Raw genomic sequence first — 6,746 nt, forward strand, 5'->3', positions numbered from 1 at the left:
GAGAGAGAGAGAGAGAGGGCTAGTCGGACTGAGAGATATTACAATTTATTCATTGACCACGATTGTCATAAACACTCTCCTTTTCCTCATACACATAAACATTTTTAGATTTAGATTTAACTTTCCTGCATTCAGATTATTTTATCAAATATAAAACATATTTATAGATATTGTTTTGAATTAATCATGCATTATCATGCAGCTTTGAGATTTCGATTAAGTGAGTGTATATATTTTTTTAGACTAACATTCTAGAGTAAGTGTGAGAGGCTGGATCTGCTCACTTTGAACATAAAGCGAGAAGACCATTTCAGCCAGATATGGCCGGTTTAAATGCTAAAGGGTAAACGTAAATCACGCAGATGCTATACGATGTAACTTCAGGGATATTTCTGGGGTCCCGTGAGATTTCGGGTCGTTCACCATCAGACCCCCTCTCCCAGTTGATGCAACAGAGGTTGATCAAGCCCCAGATTGCATCCCAGTGTTACCAAGGCACTGGTCTGTTCTTTTTATCCGAAAGCCACCTAGTGGCCTTCTCTGCAGTTTCAATGACTTTTTTTTATAGCCCTCCTCTTTGCCGTGCCAGTACCAAGTTCGATCAGAGCTTTGCAGAATAAACGCCCCATAGAACTTTGACAGCCCACTTCTATTGCTGCATGGTATGCCGGCAACTATGTTGCGAGACGATAGACAACTATTCTCACAAATATAAACAGACAGAAAGGGGGAAGAGAAAGAAGTAGAGAGAGGAATGAAGCGTCAAACGAAAGAAACATTAAAACGGTTGGTGTCAAAGAAGACAGCGTCGAATCACCGGCGCCAAAACGCCTGTGCCGAAATGTCTTATGCACTCTTTAAGTGGATCCCGTAAACGAAAATAGAGAGCCAGAGGATGATATTAAACAATATATAGATTATATTTATTCTTCAGAATCAGAAATAGCCTCTCTGACGGACATCCATACAACATCTATCGCAATGATTTGATCCAGACAAGATTATGTTATGTTAGGATGCACATATGCCCAGCATTGTCACAGAAAGTGAGTGGACTCGAAATCACGAAGTTTTGAAGCAGCGAATATTTTAACCACGCTGCTATGGTTACAATATAGAGTGAGAGACAGAAGGGGGAAGTGACATAGAAAGAAAGAGAGAGAGAGAGCTACATAGATACAATGATAAATAAATAGATAGAGAAATAGATAGATAGATAGATAGATAGATAGATAGATAGATAGATAGATAGATAGATAGATAGATATGGACGCACCAGAGTGTCTTATATGAATATATATATGTCTATATATGTGTATGTTAGTCTGAATGTATGAATGTGTTTGTGTATGTGTATGTGGTTGTGTGTATGCGTGCGTGTCTGTGTGTGTGTGAGTTTTGTATGTGTGTGTTTTGCGTGTGTGCGTAAGAAATGAATTATCTTCGTCAGATTTCCAGCCTTGATTAAAACATCTTAAACAAATAAATCAATTAATACAGCCAGAATGATCGATTAACGTATGGCGATCAATGAAACCCAATTAAAGAAGAATAGATAGTGATCGGCCCTAACTTTTGGCCCCGTTCACATTGGTGCTGTTCATCTTGTATTTGTTGCTGTTGTTGTTGTTGTCGCTGCTGTTGCTGCTGCTGTTGCTGCTGCTGTTGCTGCTGTCGGTGGTGGTGCTACTGTAGCAGACGATGTTGATATTTTGCACTTCCTGCTGCTAATGATGATGATGATGATGATGATGATATTGGCGTTGTTGTTGTTGTTGTTGTTGTTGTTGTTTTCCTACTGCTGCTGCTTAGAATATTGTTGATGTTATCTTTAAACTCATCATAATTCTTGTTATTACTTTTTACTGCTCGTAAAGGTGGCGTGATAGTAGAATCGTTAACGTGTCTGACAAGATGCTTAGTGTCATTTCTTCCGGCTCATTAGGTTTCGAGTTCAAATTTCGACCGTAGTCGACTTCGATTTTCATCCCTTTCAGGGTCGATAAAATGTATATCAATTCAGAACTAGGGTCGAAGTAACTTACACGTCCCCACCCACTCGAAATTGCTGGCTTTGTGTCCAAATTTGAAGCCGATATAAGTAGTAGCAGTAATAAGGCAGTGAATAGGTAGAGTCGTTAGTAGGTCGGACAAAATGCTCAGCAGCATTTCGTCCGTGATTACGTTCTCAGTTCAAATTTCAGCCGAGGTTGACTTTGTCTTTTATCTTTTCGGGGTCGATAAAATAAGTACCAGTTGAATACTGGGGTTGATGTAATTGACTACCTCCTTGTCGCAAAATTTCAGGCCTTGTGCCTTTATCTGAAAATACGAAGCGAAGTCACAATTTATCTGCACTTTCGCACTAACATATCTTTATTATTGTCACACTGCCTTCTGCGCATGCGTGCTTATAGTTGGTACTATTGTGGTCACGTGATCGAAGATTGGGCCTGATCGCGCCATTTTTTTCTTTCTGGCTTTACAGCGTAAAGCATTGCCACTCCACTGGCAATGCGCACCAAAGAAGAACAAATGGCAGTGATCGAATTTCTCAGGTCGAAAGGTGTGTCAGGTGTTGAAATTCATTGGAGGCTTTTAACACAATACAGGGGCGGTGCACAATCGCATAGATGTGTGTTTGAACGGATTCGGGAAGTTTAAAAGCAGCCGGACAAGCATGTCAATTTTTGATTTCTCCTCGTATTATTAGATGTGACGAGCGAGCAGAATCGTTAGCGCAACGGACTAAGTGCTTAGCAGTATGTCTTCCAACTCTTTACGTCGTGAGTTCGGATTCCCTCGAAGTCTTCTTTTATCGTTTTAGGGATCGATGGAATAAAGTACCAGTCATGTATTGGGGTAGACAGTGTTGATTAATTATCCCCATTTCCTCAACATTCGTGACTTTGTGTCAGAATTAGAAAAGAACATTTATATTGTTTTGTTTAGGTGGCGAGATGGCGAAATAACAAGAACATTAAAAATAATACGTTGCAAAATTTGACCGAATCTTGACGTTCTTAGTTCGAAACCCATCACGGTCAACTTTGCTTTTTATCCTCCCAATTTCAATATAATACGATAACAGTTATGTACTGGAGTCAATGCAATCGACCAAACATTTTACTCTCAACACTAATGGCTCTGCACCTAAATCAGGAGTCATTTATACTGGTGGTGTTTTTTTTATTCTTTCAACCCCAGGTTCAGTTCGTTGGTGGCACAGCCGTTGTCGTACAGCCTATTTGGTGTCTGATTTGACGCAGACTTATTTGACATAAGCTGTTTTAATGCTTCTCTCGTTCTCTCTTTCTCTTTCTTTCTTTCTCACTCTTTCTTTCTTTCTTTCTCTCTCTTTCTCTCTCTATCTCTCTCTCTCTCTCTCTCTCTCTCTCTCTCTCTCTCTCTCTCTCTCTCTCTCTCTCTCTCTCTCTCTCTCTCTCTCTCTCTCTTTCTCTGTTTATGTATCTAGTTATGCTTCTATGCATAATGTCTCTCCCTCTTTCTCAATATTTTCCTCTCTCTATCTCTATCTCCTTCTCTTTACATCAGTGAACAGATCTCTCTTTATGTGAATAAGGAAAGGGCAAACATGCATGTGCGTGTAAATTTACAGAAAAACAAAAAACGAAGACAGGTGTATGAGCAACAAGCAGGTATATTAGTTTGACGCTCGGGAAAGTGAGAAAGTCTTTTACGTTTCAGGCCTACGCTCTTCAACAGAAAGTATTAAGAGAATATAAACTGAGAGAACATATATATATATATATATATATATATACAACGAGCTTCTTTCAGTTTCCGTCTATCAAATCCACTTACGAGGCTATAGTAGGAGATACTTGTCCAAGGTGCCATGAGTGGGACTGAACCAGGAACCATATAGTTGGGAAGCAAGCTTCTTACGACACAGTCACTCCTGCGCCTAACAGTAGGTTTAGTACTAAGAAATTCTACGAGCAGAAAAATACTTTTTGCGGTATACCTAGTGAAATCCACTAAGCTGATCCGTATTAAGAAGCTTCGTTTGAAGGCACCGTGAAACACCATTTTTGTTGTTGTAATTGTTGTTGCTGTTGCTGCTGCTGCTGGTGTGTGTTGCCTTCGTCGTCATTGTTGTTGCTATTGCCGTTGCGGTTGTTACCGACATTCATTTCCTTGTAATATTACAGTTGTAAGAGGACGGCGAACATGCAGAACTTTACTGAGGAAAATGCTTAGCGACATTTCTTCAATCTTCACCTTCTGAGTTCAAATTCCACCGATGTTGACTTTACCGTTCATATTTTCGGTGTCGATAAAATAAGTACGAATGGAGCACTGGGATCGATGTAATCGACTATTCCCCCTCCCCGAAATTGCTGGCCATGTGCCAAAATTTGAAATCAATATTGCAGTTGTAACGTATGAAGGTGCGTTGCTTAGTGGTTAGAGTGTTGCACTAACGATCTCTAGTTCATGGGTTCGATTCCCGGACCGGGCGACAGGTAGAAAGAATCCTTGAGTAAAACACTTCCTTTCACGCTGCGCCAGTCCACTCATCTGTAAATAGGTAACATTCCGATTAGGAAGAATATTGACCGGTTCGCCTATCCAGCAGGGTGGCGGCGTTCGAAAGCTAAAACCAATGCGAAACGCATTCTGACCACCAGCGATGTATAACAATATCCGATTATCTGGTCGATACCGTCATAACGTTGCAATATGATTACAGTTGTCAATAGTATAGCCTCGTTTTTCACTGATACATTCATCACTGATCTGGAATAATGCGGTAATCTCAATTGTGAATCATATTACGCTTATCACAGATTGACCGTGATTGCGCGGGTCGGCAAATCAGTCGAGGATTCTACTTGCATGACAAAAGCGCGTCTCAATGACCACACACAATGCTCAGCTATCCAGAATTCACTGACTATTGGTGGAATTTACATGACTATGATGAGAGGCTACGTATTTTTTATATAGATTTATCTATGAAGACACATGGCTCAGTGGTTAGAGCGAAGGGCTCACAATCATGAGGTAGTGAGTTTGATTCCAGTACCTGTTTTTTTGCTGAGTTCTTGAGCAAGACACTTGTAATGCGAGGTATGTTCTCCTGTTGGGTATCCGTCCTGTAGAGTACATGTAGTGGTAGTTTATTTTATTGCATATTTACTGTATAGCATGTGTCTTAGATTTGAGGATTCTTTTATTTGGGTTGTACTATTGAATTGTGAAGGCGCATGACTCAGTGGTTAGAACGACGAGCTTACGATCGTGAGGTTGTGAGTTCGATTCCCGGACTGCGCTGCGTGTTGTGTTCTTGAGCAAGACACTTTATTTCACGTCGCTCCAGTTCACTCAGCTCTAGAAATGAGCTGCGACGTCACTGATGCGAAGCTGTCTCGGTCTTTTGCCTTGGATAACATCGGTGGTGTGGAGAGAGAGAGAGAAGCTGGTATGCATGGGCGACAGCTGGTCTTCTATAAACAACCTTGCCTGAACTAGTGTCTCGTAGGAGAACTTTCTAAGTTCAATCCCATGGTCATTCATGAATAAAATTGGGGTGGTCTTTAACCAGCTCGTATCCATCAACATGGTATCAATGAGCAAAAAATATATGAAGACACCTGATCCTAACAAAAGATGTAGATGAGAGTGTATTCTCTAGAATAAAAGATAAAGATGATTAAGGAAATACGTGACGTTGAAATCTTCGCTGTTGAGGGCCGTGAAATTGGTTTTCCATGAATCATATAATTCATTCTAATCCGAAGACGCCTGATTCTAACAAACGGTGCAGATGAGTATATTCTCTACAATAGAAGGTAGAGACGATCGGGAAAATATGTAACGGTAGAAGCTTCGCTGCTGTGGACCGAGTGTATGGTATTAATAAATCTATCATTCATTCCTATTACAAAGTGCATGAAAATTATTAACTTATCACGGATTCACTCATCACGGTGTTTGCTGTTTTATAACCAGTCTCCCTTGATAAACGCGGATGAATGCAGTACAGTAACTGGAGCATTACACTGGTTAAAAAAGACGTTATTTTTGTTGATATTGTTGTTGTTGTCGTCGTCGTTTTTTGGTTCTTGTTGCTGATGTTTTTTCTCTCACTTTGCTCAGTCCACGTAGCTGTAAAATAGACGCCACATGGAAGCATACTTAGTAACCCATAGAGTGCGTGGTTATGTGAGTGAAGGGGAGGGGAGGGGATCTAAGTGCTCATATCGTTGATAGTGATGATGATGACAGCAACAACAGCCAAAGATGGTGGTGGTGATGATGACGACGAATAGGATGAAGATGATATCGATTGCTATGTGCCTTGATGAAGGAGGTGATGAAGAAATGGCGTTAATATTTGACGATAATGATCTTAATGAGCGTAAGATTGACGACGATGATAATGATGATGAGGACGATGATGATGATGATGATGATGATGATGATGATGATGATGATGATGAATATTTTTGTTGTTCTTGTGATTAACATTATGAGTTGTGAAGTGGTGGTGTTCATGATGATGACGACGAAACATCATCATCATCATCATTGTCAAAATGACGATGACAATGTTGCTGGAGATGATGATTACAACAAGGATGATGATGATTATGCTGCTGCTACTGCTGCTGCTGCTACTGGTGATGATGATGATGATGAGGAGGAGGAGGGGCAGGAGGAGGATAAAAAAGGAAGAAGATATAGAGGAAATGAAGAAAACATAATGGAAGAGGGTA

Source organism: Octopus bimaculoides, chromosome 11 (genome assembly GCF_001194135.2).
Source record: "Octopus bimaculoides isolate UCB-OBI-ISO-001 chromosome 11, ASM119413v2, whole genome shotgun sequence".
Classification (NCBI taxonomy): Eukaryota; Metazoa; Mollusca; class Cephalopoda; order Octopoda; family Octopodidae; genus Octopus; species Octopus bimaculoides.